General features: G+C 42.6%; 1 non-coding gene across 1 annotated transcript; it reads right to left on the reverse strand.

The window, feature by feature from the left end:
• Positions 1 to 3,560: 3,560 nt before the first annotated feature.
• On the reverse strand, positions 3,561 to 3,635 carry Trnas-uga (transfer RNA serine (anticodon UGA)). Its single transcript has one exon. It is a non-coding gene; the product is annotated as a tRNA-Ser (tRNA).
• Between the last annotated feature and the right edge of the window lie 22,328 nt (positions 3,636 to 25,963).

Here is a 25,963-nt window from a genome sequence, read left to right on the forward strand (position 1 = left end):
ACGTTCTCGTAGGTTGTGGCGAAATTGTGACTTATGGAACAGGCCTCGTCTTCTTTTCTCTCGTGCACATGCAACATAAAATTCACGCAATGTTTAAGTAATGCTCAAAAATGTGTCCTGTCACAGTGAAGCCAAATTTAATATTTTTTGTGTGGAATCTAAAATTTGAAAACCTCTCTCACACCGGCCTGATTTAGCTTCACTGATCAGGATAGTAAAAACATGCGTATGTTAAGGGAATTTTCATTTACAAAGCAGGCTTATCACATTCACACAGTTCAATACTGTTCTATCCTGATTAAATTGAGCTTAACTTAAATTCCATAAGGCAGTGAAGCAATTTCGAAGTCTCGGTGCGACGAAAATTGTCAGTCGATCTCCTGAAAACATTTGTAATAATTATTAACTTTCGGTGATCACATGGGGAAGACCGGAAATCTGGTGGTAAGACCGTGTTAGCCTATTTATTTGAAGTAACAGGATATCTTGAGCATACAAAACGGCAGGTTCGTCCAGTGTAAATCAGACGTTCTCCACTGATCCCGTGCAACACAGCGTAGTAAGCAGACACTGTCAATAATAATCAGTTAAATAATACGCGAACACACTTACTTTAGTTTAGTTCATGTATAAAATTCCTTCTCATACAGAATCTCATCAAGATGGTGACTAGCTCAACAATACATACATATACATCCTCCTCCTTTCACGACTAATCGGCAAGCAATTCCTTCATTCTTTTCCCTAAGAGAAAACTTAGATAGCAGAGAAGCTATTCCATGGAGTAAATGGACGCTCCAAGGAATAATTGGGCTTGAAACTACTTTGCATTGATAATCGGTAAGATAAGAAGAGATATTTCGAGATATGTACTGAGTTATATAATTTATAAAATTTCTGAAAATATCGCGAAGAGACCGCTGCAAGAGACATTACATCGCCCCTCGCAGCGAGCAAAGTTGATATGTATCCACTTTGCGAGCTAACTATTGGCTTAGCTAACTCGTTAGAATTTGTGGAACATACGTTCCTATAAATTTTAAGAAGTTAGTAAGATTTTTTTGATTGCAAGAATTGAAAGAGTTTTGGTATCTTCGTAACCTAGATACCTAGTTGTTGCTTTCACGTGTACTGTGGCATACCCGCATCCCACGTACACAACCAGGGAAGATGGACTTATATAGTTGTTAATCAGGTCTACCTATTCAGCAACTGGCCTTCACAGGGAAACCCCGGAAAACCTGGAGGCTTAGACACCAACTAGGTATCACAGATGATAGGAAAGACAGAATAATTTAGAAATTAGAGAGATTTTCTAGAATTCATAGGAAGGATAAAATCTGCCTCATAGCCAAAAAAAAGTCTTTACACATGCAAAATTTTTTACAATCTTCTGAAAAATTTTCTTCATCAATGTATTGCTGAACTGCGGTGCACGGCACGGCGGACAGGCGTCGCATTGGCGTACCGGACAGGAGACGTAACGGATTTGAGAGACCAGAAGGAACCTCAGGAACAGGTACTCAGGATTGTGGCATGAGACAATCGAAATTCGTCTAAGGAATGGTCGACTATCAAAGATCCCTGGAAGAGAAGGGTTAGTCGAATTTCTTCAGATTCATTTTGAACTCAAATATGGACCTGATCCATCCAATGTTCCATCTGAGGAATGGGAAAATCCATTCGTCTTATACTTTCCACACCTAGGTGTCTTAATCGATACTGTAGTTGCACAATATCACAACTCCAGATCGGAAAACAATTTTGAAAACACGGATAATTTCATCCATCTGCTTGAGTATGCCGAAAGGTTCTAATCCTGGTTTTAATTATTTCTTTCTTTCTTTTTTCTTTCGTTGGCTTTTCCAGGTGGAAGTAGATCTGAATCTTTCCTAATTTGGTTTCAAGTACGAATGTGGATAGCATGTCAGAATGTCAAAAACTTTATTATTTGAGACAGTTTCAAAAAAAATTATATCTTACTCATACATGATTAAAATGTAATTTTGCTGAAAGAGAACGTTTAATTAAGTCTTGCTGCTTGACCTCTCCAGCTGAAATTGATTTTTGTTAGTATTGATTGACGATCAAATTTTTCTCTTTTATACTCTGATTACCGCATTTTCTCATGAACATATATGAATGCAATATAACAATAAACAAATCCAACTGGAAAATTACACATATTATAAATTCAATGAAGAACTTTCTTATTAACTCTAATTTTATAAACACACACTAAGCTAGTTAATTAAATTCTCTTGAATAGAATTTAGCTCGCGTCAAAAAAAAAAAAAAAAAAAAAAAAAAAAGTCTATTGAGTCTTTATATCTGTGGACAGTAGCAATCGATTCTAATTTCCTAATGCGGTTCACTTGTTCTCCTGTGAACTGTCAGTTTACAAACACTAACTTCACACGCAAGCGCCGTATTCGATCATGTAGTTTCAGTAAACTTATTATCACTGGAGATTAACACACCCTGAATGTATATTACTTCACACGCACAAGCTTCTTTGATGATCAGCGCGTAGGCAGATAACCTGTAAGTCTACACAGCAGCAATAGCTACAGTTCCACTTACTTTTCTAAATATTCCTATACTATCACAGAAGCAATCGCTTACTGTTCATTACACTATCAAAGATGCTTGGCATGCTGTCATTTAACCCATCACAGTAGCTGAGGCATACTGTCCTTCGCACTTCAATTTTTTTTTCAACACCCAAATACTTCATACAGATTTTTCATTTAATTTGAAACACTTTCCTTAAAAGTACCTCTTTAGGTCTAAATGGGGAAATAATCCTTTTATTCTTCCACAATCTGGATATGCTAATAAATACGCACCAGGATTCGGTATATCAACTATTATATATGGACCTGTATAAATTAGATTCCATTTTCTGATGGTCTTCTTCAACCTTGATGACTTGTGTGTCTTCTTAAAAGAATTTTCTGTCCGATATTGAAAGTCTGAATCCGTTTGATGTTTCTGTCATGGATTTCGTTTCGCTGTCTTGCTTTCTCCGTAATATTAATGAGAGCATTGCGAATTTTTTCTTCCCATGACATTTTGGTGTCCTCGAGTTTAGGCAAGTTATCTACCCAAAAGTTTCTTTCGTTATCTCTGAACATCAGTTCATTCGGGGTAAAGTTTGTAGAACTATGAGGTAAATTATTATAAATCTCCAGAATGAGATTTTCACTCTGCAGCGGAGTGTGAGCTGATATGAAACTTCCTGGCAGATTAAATCTGTGTGCCCGACCGAGACTCGAACTCGGGACCTTTGCCTTTCGCGGGCAAGTGCTCTACCAACTGAGCTACCGAAGCACGACTCACGCCCGGTACTCACAGCTTTACTTCTGCCAGTACCTCGTCTCCTACCTTCCAAACTTTACAGAAGCTCTCCTGCGAACCTTGCAGAACTAGCACTCCTGAAAGAAAGGATATTGCGGAGACATGGCTTAGCCACAGCCTGGGGGATGTTTCCAGAATGAGATTTTCACTCTGTAGCGGATTGTGCGCTGATATGAAACTTCCTGGCAGATTAAAACTGTGTGCCCGACCGAGACTCGAACTCGGGACCTTTGCCTTTCACGGGCAAGTGCTCTACCAACTGAGCTACCGAAGCACGACTCACGCCCGGTACTCACAGGAGAGCTTCTGTAAAGTTTGGAAGGTAGGAGACGAGGTACTGGCAGAAGTAAAGCTGTGAGTACCGGGCGGGAGTCGTGCTTCGGTAGCTCAGTTGGTAGAGCACTTGCCCGCGAAAGGCAAAGGTCCCGAGTTCGAGTCTCGGTCGGGCACACAGTTTTAATCTGCCAGGAAGTTTCATATTATAAATCTGCTCAAACTCGGTCAAATAGTTTATCCAGGTAGTTTGTTTATCATGACAGTACGTTCTCATGAATCTGTTTAGTTCTCGAAAAACCCGTTCAATTAAATTCCCTTGTGGATGATAGCAAGATGTAAATATCTGTTTTATTCCTAGTTGTGATACTAATTTTCTCCATAAATATCCAGTAAATATCTTCGCATTGTCAGAGATTATAGATTTTGGAATCCCTGCATGAGGAATGTAGTCATTTACAAACTTTACTGCGGCAGCTCTTGCCGTTGATGATTTTATAGGATATAGTTTAACATATTTTGTAAATACATCACAGAATCCAATATTGTACTTAACACCACCTCTGGCTCTAGGAAGTGGTCCACTAATATCACATGATATAAGTGATCTTGGTGCTTCAGGTTCAAATGGTTCAAATGGCTCTGAGCACTATGGGACTTAACATCTATGGTCATCAGTCCCCTAGAACTTAGAACTACTTAAACCTAACTAACCTAAGGACATCACACAACACCCAGCCATCACGAGGCAGAGAAAATCCCTGACCCCGCCGGGAATCGAACCCGGGAACCCGGGCGTGGGAAGCGAGAGCGCTACCGCACGACCGCGAGATGCGGGCGTGCTTCAGGTATTACTGAGTGAAGCGCAGTTTTATTTCCCTTGTTGTCCGGCTTAGCCTTTTGACAGAGAACACATTTCTGTATAACTTTGTGCACTTTTCGCCTTATATTTGGGAAGCAACAATAATATCTAATCTTATTAGCACACTTTACAACACCAACATGACCCCAGGTCAAATGTTAAACCAAATTAAACGTTCTTCATATTCTTCGGGTATGCAGACACACCACTTTGGATTCTCAGCCTTCCCATATTTAAAAAATAAAATATTATTCACAAGCGGGTAGTATTCCAAATTGACCATAGGATTTTGTTGATTGAATTGTCGTATTATAGCATTCCATCGTCGATCCTTCTTCTGAAGCTGAGCCATTGTCTTACATAAATGAATATAATATAACTTGTAATTATTTTCTTGAAGAAGAAGCACCCTTATTATTTATATCCAGTTCAGGTGTTATTCCCTCTGGAGAATTTGACAACGCGTCAGCTATAATATTTTCTTTTCCGGCTACATGAATAATTTGAAACTGTTATTCTTGCAGCGCCAGCGTCCACCTTGACAAGCGAGGATGCAGCAACTTACAAGTTTGTAAAAAGGCTAGTGATTGGTGGTCACAATAAACGGCTATCCTTGAGCCATATAAATAATAATTAAACCTTTTCAAATACCAAATAACTGCTAAAGCTTCCAATTCCGTAGTGGTATATGCTCTTTCACAGGTGGATAAAACTCTGCTAGCAAATGCAATTGGACAAAAGGTTTTTACACCATCGATGAACCTAATTTGAATTAAACAAGATCCTAATCCCACATCTGATGAATCACTGGCTAAACAGAATCCGACATTCATATCAGGGTGGTATAATAACGGAGCATTTATCAGTTGATCCTTAATTTCACAAAAAGCCTTTTCACAATCACTAGACCATTGCCATGATACATCTTTCCTCAGGAGCCGGTTTAGTGTTTCAGAGTTCATTGCTTGAGTTTTAATAAATCGACGAAAAAATGAAGCCAAGCCTATAGAGCCTTTCAGTTGTCTTCTGTTTCTTGGAGTTGGAAAATTTTTTATCGCACTAATCTTCGCTTCTGTTGGAAGAATGCCTTTTGCATTAATCATATGTCCTAAGAATTTAATTCTCTGTAGAGAAAATTGGGATTTTTTTAAATTTGCAGTTATACCAGTTTGTTTGAACACAGCAAAAATCCTCATAATAAGTTGTACATGTTCCTCCCAAGTTTTAGAGGCAATTAATAGATCGTCCACAAAAATTGTTATTCGACTACGTAGTTCTGGTCCTAAGGCATAGTCCAACGCAGAAATAAAAACTCCAGAGCTGATATTGAGACCAAACGGAACGACCTTGAACTGATAGCTTCTCCCTCCATATACACTCCTGGAAATGGAAAAAAGAACACATTGACACCGGTGTGTCAGACCCACCATACTTGCTCCGGACACTGCGAGAGGGCTGTACAAGCAATGACCACACGCACGGCACAGCGGACACACCAGGAACCGCGGTGTTGGCCGTCGAATGGCGCTAGCTGCGCAGCATTTGTGCACCGCCGCCGTCAGTGTCAGCCAGTTTGCCGTGGCATACGGAGCTCCATCGCAGTCTTTAACACTGGTAGCATGCCGCGACAGCGTGGACGTGAACCGTATGTGCAGTTGACGGACTTTGAGCGAGGGCGTATAGTGGGCATGTGGGAGGCCGGGTGGACGTACCGCCGAATTGCTCAACACGTGGGGCGTGAGGTCTCCAAAGTACATCGATGTTGTCGCCAGTGGTCGGCGGAAGGTGCACGTGCCCGTCGACCTGGGACCGGACTGCAGCGACGCATGGATGCACGCCAAGACCGTAGGATCCTACGCAGTGCCGTAGGGGACCGCACCGCCACTTCCCAGCAAATTAGGGACACTGTTGCTCCTGGGGTATCGGCGAGGACCATTCGCAACCGTCTCCATGAAGCTGGGCTACGGTCCCGCACACCGTTAGGCCGTCTTCCGCTCACGCCCCAACATCGTGCAGCCCGCCTCCAGTGGTGTCGCGACAGGCGTGAATGGAGGGACGAATGGAGACGTGTCGTCTTCAGCGATGAGAGTCGCTTCTGCCTTGGTGCCAATGATGGTCGTATGCGTGTTTGGCGCCGTGCAGGTGAGCGCTACAATCAGGACTGCATACGACAGAGGCACACAGGGCCAACACCCGGCATCATGGTGTGGGGAGCGATCTCCTACACTGGCCGTACACCACTGGTGATCGTCGAGGGGACACTGAATAGTGCACGGTACATCCAAACCGTCATCGAACCCATCGTTCTACCATTCCTAGACCGGCAAGGGAACTTGCTGTTCCAACAGGACAATGCACGTCCGCATGTATCCCGTGCCACCCAACGTGCTCTAGAAGGTGTAAGTCAACTACCCTGGCCAGCAAGATCTCCGGATCTGTCCCCCATTGAGCATGTTTGGGACTGGATGAAGCGTCGTCTCACGCGGTCTGCACGTCCAGCACGAACGCTGGTTCAACTGAGGCGCCAGGTGGAAATGGCATGGCAAGCCGTTCCACAGGACTACATCCAGCATCTCTACGATCGTCTCCATGGGAGAATAGCAGCCTGCATTGCTGCCAAAGGTGGATGTACACTGTACTAGTGCCGACATTGTGCATGCTCTGTTGCCTGTGTCTATGTGCCTGTGGTTCTGTCAGTGTGATCATGTGATGTATCTGACCCCAGGAATGTGTCAATAAAGTTTCCCCTTCCTGGGACAATGAATTCACGGTGTTCTTATTTCAATTTCCAGGAGTGTATAAAAGCAGTATATTTTCTTGAGTCCTTGTCTAACTGAACTTACCAGAACGAACTTCTCAAATCAATACTGGTTAAATAGGATACATCTTGAAATTTCTGTATTAACTCATCGATGTTCTCCGGATGTGTGCGCACAGGTACTATAGTTTTGTTAATTTCCCTTGCATCTAATACCAATCGAACTTTTCCTTCTGTCTTTGGTACAACAAGCAACGGACAAAAATATGGGCTGTTCGACGGTTCAATAAGATTCCAATTTAACATTTTTTGTATCTCTTCCTCAACTGGTTGTTTCAATCGCCAGGGAATGGGATAGTGTGTGCGGCAAAATGCCTTATGGGGCTTAATCTGTAATGTACAAACATATCCTCTAATAATTCCGGGCTTTTCATCGAAAACTGACTCATATTCTGTTAATATATTGAATAATTGTTCCCTCTGACTATCCGTTAGGCAATCTGACTGTTCGACTGTTTGTCTGAAATCCTCTACTTGAATTGACTTGATCGGTAGTCGGTACATATTATTATTTTCAGCACAAATCAACTGCACAGCAGCACCACGGAAATATCGCTCATACACTGCCTCCTTTCTCAGTAAGATCAGTGTAACTAATTGATCTTCGATTTTAAAATGCACCTTTCCTTCTACCAAGTCCAACTTGCAATTGCAGGCTTGCAAAGTTCCAATGTCAAGAATACAATCTACTAACAACTTTTCCACTACAAGGAATGTGCATTGTTTAGCTACATTTCCCAATTTTATCTCTAGAAGCGTTTGTATCTTGACGTTCCGGGATTTTGCTCCCACTGCACCTATAACTCGGCAATTTTGTACTGGTAGGACAGGGATTTTCTTAATTTTACTAATTCTGAGAAACAAAGTTCCGGGTACTACGTCTGTAGATGAAGCTGTGTCCAATACAACATTGGTTAAAATTCCTCCCACTTCTGTGATGATCTCAGACACAGGAACCCTTTTATCTTCGACTACACAGGGCTCTAAGTCTCTCGTCAATTCATCTGTCATTAATTCGCCTTCATTATATCTCAACATTGACACGGAATTAATTAAGTTTAAAACAGGTTTGCCCCTTTTGTATTCCCCGGCCGACTTTACGGAGCATAAAGCGGCCCTCTTCAGTTTAAATATCGATTATTATTTCCTTTTGAATCATCTACTACTTCTGTTATGACTGGTTGTTGTTGATGACTGGTTGTGTTATTTGCTTCAAATCGAGGGTCAGAATTTCTGTAAGCATTATTATTATTTGAAAACTGCTGGTTCTGATAATCTCTTGCATTTCCAAACATTGGGTTGTATCTGCGACCTGTTCGATTGTCTCTGAATCTGCCCCTCGCAGCACTGTTATTGAAATTTCCATTTCCGTTGCAATTGTTTCCGTTGAATCTCTGACTATTCCTAGTATAATAATTATTAAATCCGTTTCCGTTCCGGTTTGCGTTTGGCGCCTCAATCGCTCTCCTCTGCATAACCGGTTGTCTTGGCCGATGTTCACCTTCCTCGATCATATCTATAGTGTCAAGCGTAGTCATGAAAGAGTCAAGGTCATGCTCATTAACATACAGCATTCTATTTCTTATGCTGGCCGGAAGTCGAGATTTTAATATGCCAATCACGTCTTGTAGAGGCATAGGCTTATCCCATTACCGCGATTTGTTTATATATTTCTCAAAGTATTCCTTTAAAGACCCACGTGAAAAGGAAAAAGGTTCCGGGTATAATACCTCCTGCCTTAAACGGTCTTGTATTCCTTCGGACCAGTATTTGGATAAAAATGCTCGTTCAAAATCTTCATGTGTGTCCCAAGTTGATATCATATCAGATGCCCATAAAGCTCCTGACCCCTGAATATAACCGGTCACGAAACTAACCTTTTGCCACTCACTCCAATTTTTTGGCAATACTCCCCTAAAACTTCTTATAAACACTACGGGATGAACATTTTTCTTGTCTGGGTTGTAGATCTGGAATTGACGTTTCAGTATTTTCTCCTCAGTATTGCTTTTACAATTACACTCATTATGACTACCCTCATAGTGTTGTGATTGATGTTGACTGCAAAAACGAACGTGTGCATTAATGTCCCTGTCTGTACTTAATCGGTTAAATAATGTAGCTTCATTGATAGATCTTGTTATGGGTTCATTTCCTTGCATGGAACACAAATCTTCTCGAGATAGATTTAAAGATCTCTCAATGTTTTCTTTCCATTGTTAAGTTCTTCGCCTACTTGTTCTCTGGCTTCTTGAAAACCTTCATTAAATAAATTTTCTTCAGAACTGAACTGCGAGAATTTTCCCGCGAGAATGTTTACCTTATGATAAACCTCGTCTTGTCTCTTCTTTATGTTATTTATGGATTTATCCAAATTTTGGATGTCCTTCGGGATCTTGTCTTGTGATTATCTCAAATCCTGCCTATCTGCTGACATTTACTTGTTGCTTTAATTCATCTTGAACTTCAACTAATACCGGAATTACCGCCATAGAACATTACATCTGTTCTTGTGCTTGAACTATCTGTGGGACTGACTCGACCTGCTCTTTAATAGTATCAAGCTTAGTAGCAACATACTCGGTTAGCTCTAGGCGTAACTTCTTCGCATTTTCATTACACTGCTGAGTGACTTGGTCAATTTGAGCAGCTAATTTAAATTCTGTCTTTTCATTCTGAATTTTCAATTCTTCCGCAGTTTTATTTAATTTATCATCAAGTTTCTGAAAACTCTGTACCAATTTGTTATTTAATTCCGCTTGATTAGCTTCTAATTGCTCCTGGACTTTCACTTGATTGGCTGCTAATTGTTCATTCAATTCCCTTTTAGTCTCTATTTGCGCTTTATTTAAGTCTGTTACATTTTTGGCTAACAGTGTTAACTGCAGCGTGATTACAGTGAATGGGTTTATTTCGTCCTGCTCAGATGACATCGAAACACTTAAGCTTTGTTGTGGGGCCTGACTAATGCAGCCGTTAGGCACTACTTCGGTTAAGCTAGCGTCTAATGTTTCACTAACCTCAGAAACAGCTGAGAGCTGTTGTGATTCGCTCTGCTGTTGCATTGCCATTTTATAAGCCACCCTAGTAAGAACCATTAATACACAGAACAACAAATATATAAAGTCACTCGCATCTGAGTTAATAATGCCACTGACCTAAACTTTGCATAATACTCACTTATAATAAACACTTCCTATCTAAAGTTCAATCCAACATTCACTTAATCAATCTGATTCAAACCGATAGACATTTAAATAGTTATTCTAAATTTCTATCTACAAAAATTTAATTGTATATTGTCTGGCCTGAACGACGTTCTCGTAGGTTGTGGCGAAATTGTGACTTCTGGAACAGGCCTCGTCTTCTTTTCTCTCGTGCACATGCAACATAAAATTCACACAGTGTGTAAGTAATGCTCAAAAATGTGTCCTATCACAGTGAAGCCAAATTTAATATTTTTTGAAAACCTCTCTCACACCGGCCTGATTTAGCTTCACTGATCAGGATAGTAAAAACATGCGTATGTTAAGGGAATTTTCATTTACAAAGCAGGCTTATCACATTCACACAGTTCAATACTGTTCTATCCTGATTAAATTGAGCTTAACTTAAATACCATAAGGCAGTGAAGCAATTTCGAAGTCTTGGTGCGACGAAAATTGTCAGTCGATCTCCTGAAAACATTTGTAATAATTATTAACTTTCGGTGATCACATGGGGAAGACCGGAGATCTGCTGGTAAGACCGTGTTAGCCTATTTATTTGAAGTAACTGGATATCTTGAGCATACAAAACGGCAGGTTCGTCCAGTGTAAATCAGACGTTCTCCACTGATCCCGTGCAACACAGCGTAGTAAGCAGACACTGTCAATAATAATCAGTTAAATAATACGCGAACACACTTACTTTAGTTTAGTTCATGTATTAAATTCCTTCTCATACAGAATCTCATCAAGATGGCGACTAGCTCAACAATACATACATATACATCCTCCTTCTTTCACGACTAATCGGCAAGCAATTCCTTCATTCTTTTCCCTAAGAGAAAACATAGATAGCAGAGAAGCTATTCCATGGAGTAAATGGACGCTCCAAGGAATAATTCGGCTTGAAACTACTTTGCATTGATAATCGGTAAGATAAGAAGAGATATTTCGAGATATGTACTGAGTTATATAATTTATAAAATTTCTGAAAATATCGCGGAGAGACCGCTGCAAGAGACATTACACAGCCACTACGTTATTTCTCTGCCTCCTGATGACTGGGTGTTGTGTGATGTCCTTAAGTTAGTTAGGTTTAAGTAGTTCTAAGTTCTAGGGGACTGATGACCATGGCTGTTAAGTCCCATAGTGCTCAGAGCCATTTGAACCAGCCACTACGTTATCCGTGGTGAGAGGTAATGACTGAAATTTGGTATTCTCGGCACACCCTTGGCACTGTGGATCTTGGAATATTGAATTCGCGAACGATTTCCGAAATGGAATGTCCCATGCATCTAGCTATAACCACCATCCCGCGTTCAAAGTCTGTGCGGCTATAATCCTGTCGGAAACCCTTTTCACTTGATGTGCAGAACTATAGACCTATATCTCTAACGTCTGTCAGTTGTAGAATTTTGGAACACGTATTATGTTCGAATATAATGACTTTTCTGGAGACTATAAATGTACTCTGTAGGAATCAGCATGGGTTTCGAAAAAGACGATCGTGTGAAACCCAGCTCGCGCTATTCGTCCACGAGACTGATAGGGCCATAGACACGGGTTCCCAGGTAGATGCCGTGTTTCATGACTTCCGCAAGGCGTTCGATACGGTTCCCCACAGTCGTTTAATGAACAAAGTAAGAGCATATGGACTATCAGACCAATTGCGTGATTGGATTGAAGAGTTCCTAGATAACAGAACGCAGCATGTCATTCTTAATGGAGAGAAGTCTTCCGAAGTAAGAGTGATTTCAGGTGTGCCGCAGGGGAGTGTCGTAGGGCCGTTGCTATTCACAATATACGTAAATGACCTTGTGGATGACATCGGAAGTTCACTGAGGCTTTTTGCGGATGATGCTGTGGTATATCGAGAGGTTGTAACAATGGAAAATTGTACTGAAATGGAGGAGGATCTGCAGCGAATTGACGCATGGTGGAGGGAATGGCAATTAAATCTCAATGTAGACAAGTGTAATGTGCTGCGAATACACAGAAAGAAAGATCCCTTATCATTTAGCTACAATATAGCAGGTCAGCAACTGGAAGGAGTTAATTCCATAAATTATCTGGGAGTACGCATTAGGAGTGATTTAAAATGAAATGATCGTATAATGTTGATCGTCGGTAAAGCAGATGCCAGACTGAGATTCATTGGAAGAATCCTAAGGAAATGCAATCCGAAAACAAAGGAAGTAAGATACAGTACGCTTGTTCGCCCACTGCTTGAATACTACTCAGCAGTGTGCGATCCGTACCAGATAGGGTTGATAGAAGAAATAGAGAAGATCCAACGGAGAGCAGCGCGCCTCGTTACCGGATCATTTAGTAATTGCGAAAGCGTTACGGAGATGATAGATAAACTCCAGTGGAAGACTCTGCAGGAGAGACGCTCAGTAGCTCGGTACGGGCTTCTGTTGAAGTTTCGAGAACATACCTTCACCGAGGAGTCAAGCAGTATATTGCTCCATCCTACGTATATGTCGCGAGGGGACCATGAGGATAAAATCAGAGAGATTAGAGCCTACACCGAGGCATAGTGACAATCCTTCTTTCCATGAACAATAAGAGACTGGAATAGAAGGGAGAACCGATAGGAGTACTAAAGGTACCCTCCGCCACACATCGTCAGGTGGCTTGCGGAGTATGGATGTAGATGTACACTCCTGGAAATGGAAAAAAGAACACATTGACACCGGTGTGTCAGACCCACCATACTTGCTCAGGACACTGCGAGAGGGCTGTACAAGCAATGATCACACGCACGGCACAGCGGACACACCAGGAACCGCGGTGTTGGCCGTCGAATGGCGCTAGCTGCGCAGCATTTGTGCACCGCCGCCGTCAGTGTCAGCCAGTTTGCCGTGGCATACGGAGCTCCATCGCAGTCTTTAACACTGGTAGCATGCCGCGACAGCGTGGACGTGAACCGTATGTGCAGTTGACGGACTTTGAGCGAGGGCGTATAGTGGGCATGCGGGAGGCCGGGTGGACGTACCGCCGAATTGCTCAACACGTGGGGCGTGAGGTCTCCACAGTACATCGATGTTGTCGCCAGTGGTCGGCGGAAGGTGCACGTGCCCGTCGACCTGGGACCGGACCGCAGCGACGCACGGATGCACGCCAAGACCGTAGGATCCTACGCAGTGCCGTAGGGGACCGCACCGCCACTTCCCAGCAAATTAGGGACACTGTTGCTCCTGGGGTATCGGCGAGGACCATTCGCAACCGTCTCCATGAAGCTGGGCTACGGTCCCGCACACCGTTAGGCCGTCTTCCGCTCACGCCCCAACATCGTGCAGCCCGCCTCCAGTGGCGTCGCGACAGGCGTGAATGGAGGGACGAATGGAGACGTGTCGTCTTCAGCGATGAGAGTCGCTTCTGCCTTGGTGCCAATGATGGTCGTATGCGTGTTTGGCGCCGTGCAGGTGAGCGCCACAATCAGGACTGCATACGACAGAGGCACACAGGGCAAACACCCGGCATCATGGTGTGGGGAGCGATCTCCTACACTGGCCGTACACCACTGGTGATCGTCGAGGGGACACTGAATAGTGCACGGTACATCCAAACCGTCATCGAACCCATCGTTCTACCATTCCTAGACCGGCAAGGGAACTTGCTGTTCCAACAGGACAATGCACGTCCGCATGTATCCCGTGCCACCCAACGTGCTCTAGAAGGTGTAAGTCAACTACCCTGGCCAGCAAGATCTCCGGATCTGTCCCCCATTGAGCATGTTTGGGACTGGATGAAGCGTCGTCTCACGCGGTCTGCACGTCCAGCACGAACGCTGGTCCAACTGAGGCGCCAGGTGGAAATGGCATGGCAAGCCGTTCCACAGGACTACATCCAGCATCTCTACGATCGTCTCCATGGGAGAATAGCAGCCTGCATTGCTGCGAAAGGTGGATATACACTGTACTAGTGCCGACATTGTGCATGCTCTGTTGCCTGTGTCTATGTGCCTGTGGTTCTGTCAGTGTGATCATGTGATGTATCTGACCCCAGGAATGTGTCAATAAAGTTTCCCCTTCCTGGGACAATGAATTCACGGTGTTCTTATTTCAATTTCCAGGAGTGTAGATGTAGAATCACCTAAGAACAAATGACACCTCCGCCAATGTACCGCCCTTGTATACCTTGTGTTCTCGATACTACTGCCATCTGTATTTGTGGATATGGCTATCCCATGACTTCTGTCTCCCCATTGTATACACCCAAGATTTTAAGCGAAACGAAGCCACCGTCCGCAACCAGGCACTGAAAAATATTCAACAGTGATAAGTGAAAATTTGTAGTGGAGCAGGAGTCGAAAACCGATTTCCCGCTTTACCAGAGTGGTCGCCTTAAGTACCTCGACTATCCGGACACGCTTCCCATCCAACGCAAATTCTCAACATGTCGCAGGGTGGAAGCGTTCACTGTCCATTGACCTCTTTGCTCGCAGCTTTTGGTAATTTCAGTGCGAATTGTCGTGTCCTACCATAGGGTAGAGGGAAGACGGGAGGCTTGAGGTCAGTCTGAAATTTTTAAGGGTGAGGAGCAAACGCAGAAAGACAAATTCCCAGTGAAGACAGGTTGAAGACTTGGATCAGCGCCTAACACTGTACGAGACGCCCGGATGCTTGCAGCAGGAGACTCATGCAATTCAGGAGTCTGACAACGCTATTTATTAGCGGCCAGACAAACTATTGCACTGAAGGCTAATTGTAAACGTTAGAAAAAAAAGGAGGAAATTAGTTGCACAACAGAACTCAGTGTTTGAATCCACGGGGGTGAGTGCTAACAGAAGTAGCGAACACTAGCAGCGTGTTAAGTACAAACTTGAGAGCAGCACTCCAAGTGACAAAAACAGACCTGCCGTAATTTACCGAGGCTGGCCACGAGCGACACTGATCCAGCATCCTAACAATCTGACTTAGAACTCCCTCTGAATACAGAAACATAGATTTTTAAAGAATCGTCGCGGCGCGCTATTTCTGTCATCCTGTAGTCGACTTACCAATCCAGGTGTAACGGCGGAAATGCATATCCTCCTATTTCCATCTATTGTACTATAAATTTGTTTCCCTTATTTTTGTTACCTGAATATATGACATTTCTGTGTCTTTATATATTGTAATTGTTTTACTATATATATATATATATATATATATATATATATATATATATATATATATATGCATTTATGTCGATTTATGTCGATTTATAATTGGTTTGTTTTGTGAATATTATTTGTATTTATACGCTGGGTCTGGCCTAGGGAAAACTATGTTATCGAACGAATACATCGATAGGTCGTGTGGAGAACAAAAGTGTTTAGGATCTTTGGTAGTGTTAACTCTGCCGCGTGGAGCGCGGGCAGAGAGGGTCTGGCTGGGGTAGTGCAATGGAGCAGGTGTGTTGTGTGACGCTCCCGCGAGTTGCCGTGCTTTCGGGGTTTGGCAGCATGTAATTGCGCTCGACTTGCTATGATAGTTTCTGACATGGTGTAGCGGACGGGAAGCATTAGCTGCCGCACATCAAGAGCCCGTTTCGCCTGGTGACCGTGTCGAGAAGGAGGCGCGCCAACATCCAGCTTCTGCAACAGCGACGGCCGACAATGAGTGACTGTCGCCACCTCCTCGATCGACGGCTTCAAGCCTTCAATCAACCAACAAGGAAGACTGGAAGCACGTAAAGTTTTAGAACTGTATGGCAGACCTCAGCTTTTAAAACTGTTCAAATCACAAAATTACAGTAACGTAGCATGAACCTTTGTTGCTCATTGTCCCAATTGCATTACCAAGCAGGGTCCCTTCCTTTTCCGGAATGAACCAGAGTGTCGTTGAAATTCAAACGCCAGCATTAAAGCAATATTATTCTATTTCACTGCTTTAATTTCAAAGTTCAGTTAAAGTATTCATAGCTGGCTACAATATTTAGATTACACAAGCACAAATTAAGAGTGCGAGTTTTGTTACCGTATTTTGGCTTACCTGTGACTGCAGCTCAGCTTGGTACGTACTAAATTTTACTATTGTTAATTGTTCAGAATCATTTAATACAAGTTCAAAGTTAAATCTCTTATTTCTAAATTGCGTAGATTCAAGTAGCTTTTGAAATGATTGTTGAGGTAGTCCAAGACTAACCTTGTTTTACTGAATTTCGATGTGCTTCAGAAAGAAAGCTCACTATTAACTTCAGTCACTAAATTAACTTTCGATTTTCCGGTTTTATTAATTCTTTTGCTTAATTAAGTCAGAGTGTAGCGAAATTTATTACTTCTGACAAACTTTCAGTTTTCACACTACACGTGTCAACCTTCAGTTGCCACGCTTCTCGTGCTAATTAAATGTGTAATAACCTTTCTTTTTTCAGTTACTATATTAATTGTCCATAGGACTGGCGACCGTAATTTCCCCCAAATCTCAAATATTTAATTACCGCTAGTTAATTGTTAACGTAACGACCGCACATTTACTTTCTTTATTAACTTTACCCTTTTTCAAAATTAATTTCCATCAGTTTTATTTGCATTTTTCCTTTCATTTAGATGTAACCCTTTCCTCCCTCTTTACCGACAGATTAACTTCGGTGACGATTGCTTTTCCCAAATTTCCATTAGGTACACGCGGTTTAATTTTTCACTGTCATTGAGGTCGATAAGTGAGGGGGAGGTTACACAGGGTCACATAACAAGTTTCGGCGAATCTGTCTAGTCGCTCTGAACCTCCAGGGCACCTTAGGCCAACCACATTTAGATTCCTCCCCTTCTCCTACTTGGTAAGTACTAATGTCTCTGAACTTTGCATTAACAAACTCCGAGTATGGCAGCACCAGCGTTCATTTGAAAGCTAAACGTCACTGTCATTTCTATTATGGCCAGCAACGTCACTTGGCTCCGCCCTTAGTCCTTTCGTGCATGGGAACAGCCGCAGTAACGCTCTAACCCCTGTAAATCCACTGACGTTGCGGTTCTCAGGAGCAAGTATCAAGCTTGCTGCCTCTGCTAAGACGTGCCATTTGGTTGACGTGTTCTACTGTGGCCCCTTACAACAGCGCCTAGCCGGTGGATGGAGTTACCAATTTATTCTCTGAAGTAAAATTTCTCCCCTGCGACAGCTGCCCAGAGCATCTGCAAATTGCAGGGCTCTAGTGTTACTACTTACAAGGGAACCTCCCCATCGCACCCCCCCTCAGATTTAGTTATAAGTTGGCACAGTGGATAGACCTTGAAAAACTGAACACAGATCAATCGAGAAAACAGGAAGAAGTTGTGTGGAACTATGAAAAAAATTAGTAAAATATACAAACTGAGTAGTCCATGCGAAGATAGGCAACATCAGGGACACTGGAAGGCAAGCTGCTCCGTGGTCCCGTGGTTAGCGAGAGCAGCTACGGAACGAGAGGTCCTAGGTTCAAGTCTTCCTTCGAGGCGCTGTTGTAAGGGGCCACAGTAGAACACGTCAACCAAATGGCACGTCTTAGCAGAGGCAGCAAGCTTGATACTTGCTCCTGAGAACCGCAACGTCAGTGGATTTACAGGGGTTAGAGCGTTACTGCGGCTGTTCCCATGCACGAAAGGACTAAGGGCGGAGCCAAGTGACGTTGCTGGCCATAATAGAAATGACAGTGACGTTTAGCTTTATTTTCAGTTTATGTGACAAACTCTTACGTTTTCATCACTATTTTGGGAGTGATTATCACATCTACAAGAAAACCTAAATCGGGCAAGGTAGAAGAATCTTTTTACCCATTCGCCAAGTGTACAAGTTAGATGGGTCGACAACATATTCCTGTCATGTGACGCACATGCCGTCACCAGTGTCGTGTAGCATGTATCAGACGTGTTTTCCTGTGGAGGAATCGGTTGACCTATGACCTTGCGATCAAATTTTTTAGGTTCCCATTGGAGAGGCACGTCCTTTCGTCTACTAATTGCACGGTTTTGCGGTGTGGTCGCAAAACACAGACACTAAACTTATTGCAGTGAACAGAAACGTCAATGAACGAACGGACAGATCATAACTTTGCGAAAATAAAGCAAGTAAAATTTTCAGTCGAGGGAAGACTTGAACCAAGGACCTCTCGTTCTGCAGCTACTCACGCTAACCACGGGACCACGGCGCTGCTGAGCTCGCACTGTCCTTTATGTTGCGTATCTTGCGCATGGACTACTCAGTTTGTATATTTTGCTTATTTTTTTATAGTTCCACACAACTTCTTCCTGTTTTCTCGATTGATCAGTGTTAAGTTTTTCAAGGCCTATCCACTGTGCCAACTTATAACTAAATCTGAGGGGGGTGCGATGAGGAGGTTCCCTTGTTAGCTACGGTAACCTGACAGCTACCACTTTTGTCTGGTCTCTGCACTGTGTCTCTGATTTCCTGTCTTGGAGTGCCCTTGATCGTTCCCAACAGCCTACAACATACAAGCCATTACGTCATCAATGTATGACTGGATGTGCAATATGTCTGAACTATTGCGGGGTCCAGCCAAAAGCTGCGAGGAAAGGGGCTGCAAGACTACACAGGTCTTGCGATTTGATTTGAAAGGCTACCGGCGACTGTAAGTTTACTCGCTGACAGCAGTCACTGTAACTAGTATGCCTTCCATGTGTCTAAGCGGCCATGCGTCTGCTAGATTGATCCTGCCCTCTGACAGTGGTTCAAATGGCTCTGAGCACTATGGGACTCAACTTCTCAGGTCATTAGTCCCCTAGAACTTAGAACTACTTAAACCTAACTAACCTAAGGACATCACACACATCCATGCCCGAGGCAGGATTTGAACCTGAGACCGTAGCAGTCGCACGGTTCCGGACTGCGCGCCTAGAACCGCGAGACCACCGCGGCCGGCTCTGACAGTGGTTATTGTTGCTAGCCTGCACTAGAGGTTAACACTTTCATCAGATTCTTAAATAAAGTATGAATGCAGATATAATTTAATGAAATGGTGGCCCTGTCATTATTGTAGTCAATTATTGACGACTGATTAATATCAACATCAGATTAATTTTTTATAACAAATGGCAAATGCTTATTGATCATAAAATAGGAAAAACAACACAAGTTAAGCAAGTTGACAAATAAATCACGAACTGTTGGCAACACAAATAGAAATCACAAATAATTAGCACTCCAATGAGTGGCGTTTGGTTGGCAACGTTTAAGGTTTATCTGTTTATTGTGTTTACTCTGGCTTAGAACGAGTATAACACAATCTGAAATTATCTAACGCCAAACAGACTTTCATTGAGTTAGTCTACACAGAGGTTATACTACGTTGGTGTAGCTGAGAACAGGTGGCACGGTTGTGAGTTTATTTTCCCTAAGAAGCTAGAGCAGTAATATTATACTCCTCTCTCAATGTGTAGCACTGTCTCTCATGGTGCAAGCGTCTGCAGAAAAATAATATGTGTCACATATAATTCGTTATCGAGGGCAATTACTCTCTGATGCTGCCCTGAAATCTCGGCAGATTCTAGTGTGTGACACTCGCATTCGCCGGTCATACCGTGGACTAATTTGTCTCAATCATACGGCAGTGCGCACAAGGAGATAAAACGTCAAGGAGGCAGACCTGATGTGAATAAGATTGTCCTGGCCATTGCAAGTTGTCCAAGATGATTGAGATCTAACTTATCGGTACAGCTAAGACTTCACCACAGCCCCCGCCCCCCCCCCCCCCCCCCCCAGTGAAGACCAACGCCAGTCCAAAGCCACGCTCAGGACGAGTGACTCAAGAGGCTCATAACAAGATTCAAGACCCAAATCTTCTCTCCAGACCGGAGTCTGAATCAGAATGCCACGATTCTCCGCTCTTCTCTTTCGATCAAACTTCGGTAAACTTGAAAAAGCACCCATGAAACTGCCCCACAAGGGTTTCGTGGCAATCAAAAGAGTCAATGAACGCAATGTCTTCCCTTTCGCTTGTCTGTTCTACCCTCCAGCCAATCCTAACCAAAGTTAATGATATTCTTTTCCCTGCTAGAGAAGCAGCCAATCGCTGACTTGTAAATTTATGAACATGGAACGTGGAAACTTGCGGATTTTTAAGGCCACCATCCCTTTGCACAGTGGCAGTTTACAACACTGTCAAAGAGCTCTGGCCAGGCGACCTACTTCTCTTCTGTGTCAATGTACTTGCCGTGGCAAGAGACGCCTTACTGGTAGATCCACGTAGGCAGTTTTTCGTCTCTTCGGTTGCGAAAACATTGTCTCCACACCGGTGTGCGAAATTCTTGGGACCAGCATTCTGTCACCGGTAAGTGCTTCGAGACTTTGCTCTCCCTAGTAGATGCACATGGCTTGCAGCCCCAAATGTCCACTGCAAGATTTACTGTTAAATAAACAAACTGCCTGCTTGTTCTCAGCTATTCGAAGGAGAGCTACCACAAAGATCCCACATGCATTAAGAATGTACATGCTCCCGTCAGTGCCTGTTTATGTTGATAACTCTCTCTTTTATCATAATAATGATATCTGCGATGTAATAACAACATTAAAGTGTAGCCTTGAATATGAAAATAAGTGAGAGTGTGACTTGTCTTATCTCAGGGTTAATGGACAGTGGGCACTATAGCGTGTGATAAACTGAGAATTCAGGCTGGACCGGAAACAAGTCGAGATAGCCGAGGCCTTTAAGGGAAATAGCCATGTAAAAGGGGGAATTCAGGTTCAAGTCCAAGTCTGAATCAAATTTTCACTTGCCACCGTTGTATTTGTTTCATTTCCCGATCGCGTCTGATGGCATCGTTTCGCTTAAAATCTTTTACAAACGTTAGTTCCCTAATTTTATGTTTTAGAGATAATAATTAAAACTTTATGACTATCCTTCATACAAATTTATGCATGGGATCCTAGAGGTTACAGCACAATGTTAGTTTGTATAACTGTAAACGAGAACATAGAAAGAAACGTAAGTGCTGCAGAACTACGACGTTTAGAGGATATAATTTCGAAGCAGACATTATTTGAAAGTATATACAAAGGACGAGAGGTCGCAGATAGATTAATGAAATATCGGGAATACGTTTGTCTAGGTAACACATTTGGGTGATTAACACTGCAAGATCACAGGTTAATGCAAGTGCAAGATAAGCCATGAAATGCTGACACATTAATAACTGGCATAACCGCCAGAATGTTGAATGGCAGCATGCAAACTTGTATGCATTGTGTTTCACAGGTGCTGGATGTCACATCGTGGGGCGTAGTTCCATACCTGCACCACTTGGTCGATCAATACAGGGATGGTTAGAGCTGGTTGTGGATGACGCAGGATTGTCGTCCGATGACGTCCCATATATGCTCGATTGGAGAAAGATTTGGTGATCGAGCAGGCAAAGCTAACATGTTGACACTCTGGAGAGCATGTCTGGATACAACAGTGGTATGTGGGCGACCGTTATCATGTTGAAAAACACCCCTGGAATGCCGTTCGTGAATGACAGCGCAACAGGTCGAATCATCAGACTGACGTACAAAGTTGCAATCAGGGTGTGTGGGCTGACCGCGAGAATGCTCCTGCTGTCATACGAAATCGAACCTCGGACCCTAACTCCAGGTGCAGGTGCAAGTCAGACACGCAGACATGTTAGTTGCCGGCGCTCACCTGAACTCCTACTAACCAACACACGACCATCAGTGACATCGAGACAGAACCAGCTTTCATCAGAAACCGCAACAGACCTCCACCCTGCCCTCGAATGAGTTCTCGCTTGAAGTCAATGAATTCGCAAATGGCGCTGGTTTGGAGTCCAGTGAAATGCACGTACAGAGCGTCTGTCTCGGAGCTTTGTTTGAAGTAACCAGTGCCAGCTGCTGCTAAAATTTCTGCTGCAGATACTCTACGATGGGCCAGTACCATCCACCGAACATGATGGTCTTCCCTCTCGGTAGTACCACTTGTACGTCCAGAGTCCGTTCTTGCCGCCGTACATTCTCGTGACCATCGCTGCCAGAAATCACGTACAGTGGCTACATACCTGGCAAGTTTTTCTGCAGTATCGCAGAAGGAACATCCGCCTTCTCGTCGCCCTATTACACGACGTCGTTCAAACTCAGCGAGGTGTTGATTATAGCGCCTTTGTCGCCTTAACAGCATTCTTGACAAACATCAACTCACCACGTGCAATCTAATGCACACTATCGTTACAGCGTGTATTTGAAGCAAGCCTGATGTGCTTCCTTATTGTCGCGCTACTAGCGAAATTTGAGTAGGAATCATCTTTAAGATGTAGAAACAAGCCTAAAACCTTCTTTTATGTCGAACAACTCCCTTTTGGTGAATGAAGAAAGTGTTGTAATAAGAGGCTGAACATATGTTGGTTAAAAATGGATACACATGATTTGGATGCAGAATGGAACAACATAAAAAAATCAAGTCAGTAACTGAAGTAAAAAAAATCGGAATGATGGTAGAGAAAGAATTATTAGACAGTAGCAGTAGCGGTGAACTAGTCAAAGTGGCCATGGCGCGTAAAGTGGCCATTGTGATCCTGGGCGCTAAGAGGTGTTGACACGGTGCGGAGAAGCCTTTAACTGATTCTCCCTGGAGGACCCACTCACTCAATGAACTCTAAACTGTTTTCTGTGACGTTCCTCAGAATAATGTTAATTTTGGTGGATTTTAGTTAGCCCGGTGTAAGGTAAGTGATCAATTTGTGTATTTATTTTCGAGGAGGTATGTGACTTACGTCTTTTTAATGAAACTGTTCCAACTGTCACGTCTTGACTCCATAACCCTTCTTTAGTTATTAGCATTTCTGTCATGATATTGGAGGGTACACACCTTCTGCAAAATGACATCAGTGCCTGCGAAGTGGCCATCTCCTTGGTAGCTTCTGACCACCTTGTGTAGGGGGGAAAACGGAAAAGCAGCCTTTCTTCTCTTCGGCTGCTTTCAGTTTTTTCTCTTTCTTTTCTTTCTTTTCTTGCCTCTTGTAGGTCATTCTTACAAGGACTTACTGTAAATATTGCCGCGGAGCCCGTCTTCCGTTAGTTAGTCACATGTTCCATAGATCATTTAAGCGATTATTTTATCGAAATGACGTGGAACGAGTCAGTTTACAGTATTAAATACATGATTAGCGATCAGCTTAGTGAACACATTATTTTTAGTGCTACTCATGCAATGCACTTAACTTCTTTTACTGGCTACTAGTTTTTAAGTAAATATTCATCAGTGGAAGAGGAGGAATTGTCCAGGAGATATGATTGTAAATTAGATTTAAAACTCGCTTTACTACATGTCAGACATTTTATGTTATTGGGCAGATAATCAAAAAATTTTGTTGCTGGATAACATTTTATGTTATTGCGCAAATAATCAAAAATTGTTTTGCAGCAACAAAATTTTTCATCATTCCCAATAACATAAAAGTCTGACGGGAAGCGAAGCGAGTTTTAAATCTAATTTAAAACCAGTTCTTCTGGACAAGCCCTTGTACTTCGCTAATGAATTTTTACTTAAAAACTGGTAGCCAGTAAAAAAAAATTAAGTTGTATAAGTAGGGCTAAAAATAACAATATGTTCATTAATCTTAACACTAATGATGTGCACATATCCTATAAACTGAGTCTTCCACATCATTTCCTTGAAATAATCGTTCAAATGATCTCTGGAACATGTAACTAATTAACTAACTAAAGAAGGGCTTCTTGGCGATTCGTATGCCAAGTCCTTATAAAAGTGACTTAGAAGTGGCAGATAAACAAAGAGAAGAAAAAGGAAAAAATGAAAGCAACCGAAGACAACAAAGGCAGTAAAAAGAAAATTGCGAAGAGTAGGAAACATAACCACAGAAGAGCTTTTTACGACTACAACGATGAAGACAGACTATACATGATTGCGAAGAAAAATTTTCGGATCCAAGGCCAGAAGAGCAATCGATTTACTGCCAACTGGGCTCCCTCTGGGACCATGGACTCTGTACAGGTGGAATACAATTTAACTTTTATTATTCGTGAAAAGTGTAAATAATATAATATGAATCATGTTTTGCGATAAAATATATTTCTTTCTTTATTTAAACAATTTTTTATCCCCTATTTTTTCGTTTAAAAGCTAAGGGGCCACTTTGCCCGACATGAGAGGACAAAGTGGACACTTTGTGAAAACAGAATTGTTTAAAGTACTTCATTTGATCCTAAGCTGGTTGAACTACGCGATGTGTACTTCAATAGTTGCAGATTATAATCACTCATTTCTATGCACTTCCGTGTATTGCTACTCAGTTTAAAAAAATAGATATGCCTAGGCCTGGCCACTTTGCCTAGCTATCCCTTAATTGCGGCTCAAGTTTCTTTGGGAATCTGAAGAACATCTGCACAAATATAAAGAGAAAGGTAATGAGTCTCATAATCAAAGAAGTGTCGTCAGGATTTATGGGAAATATATATAAGCAACATTGAACATGGTGTTTGTGGGAGACGAACACTGGCTTACAAAAATGAAAATAATACAGAAAAAAAGGGAATATAGGATGTCTTACGACAACTTCTAGTACAAATAGTCAAGATGGGTTCCCAATATGATAGATGAGAGGAACATGACTGTAGTGGGCAGACTCGAGATAAAAAGAATTGATAAAAGCCATATAAATCTAAAATCATTAACGAACTTCCAGCCTGCTGGAGTAGCTGTAGCTCAGCAACTTCTGTTAATCAGTAGAACGGAAAATCAGTCCAAAGTTACAAACTTTACTTTTTTATTCACACGATGGCTATTTTTGGGCCGAGACACATTTTCAATTCACCGTAACAGTCGAAAATGACATTTCCGAAGAGGTGAAAAAAGACTACTAACGCTAAAACTCTACCTGCACTCAAAAGTTAGTTCACTGTTCAAAGAGTCTTCTTCTTCTTCTTAAGTTGCCAATCCTAAGATTGATTTGCAGCAGCTCTCCATTCAGTGCGATTGTCGGCCAGCCTCTTCAATTCCGTGAAACTTCCGCATCCTAGGTCCTGCATTATCTGGCTTATGTACTTTCTTCTAGGTCTGCCTCTTGCCCTTTTGCCCTCCACAAGGCCTTCCGTTATAGTGTGTAGAAGACTTTCATGTCTCAGAATGTGTCCCATCCATATATCTCTCCTCTTCTTGACCGTCTTCCAAAGAACTGGAACTTCCTCCGCTCTCTGCAGGACTTCTTCATTTGTCATCCTGGCCGTCCATGGAATTTTTAACATCCTTCGCAGACACCACATTTCGAATCCTTCAATCCTTCTTCTTTCTTCCTCTCCAAGTGTCCAGGTTTCGCTGCCGTAGAGAAGCACACTCCCAACAAAGGTCTTTATTAACCGCTTCCTTAACGACAGACTTATCATATTTGATGTGAGGAGTCCTTTCCTTTTATAGAATGCAGTCTTTGCCTGATTTATTCTACTTATTACATCTTTCCTACTACGACCATCTGATGTTATTCTGCTTCCCAAGTAGACAAAGTCTTGTATTTCT

Source organism: Schistocerca nitens, chromosome 1 (assembly GCF_023898315.1).
Source record: "Schistocerca nitens isolate TAMUIC-IGC-003100 chromosome 1, iqSchNite1.1, whole genome shotgun sequence".
Classification (NCBI taxonomy): domain Eukaryota; kingdom Metazoa; phylum Arthropoda; class Insecta; order Orthoptera; family Acrididae; genus Schistocerca; species Schistocerca nitens.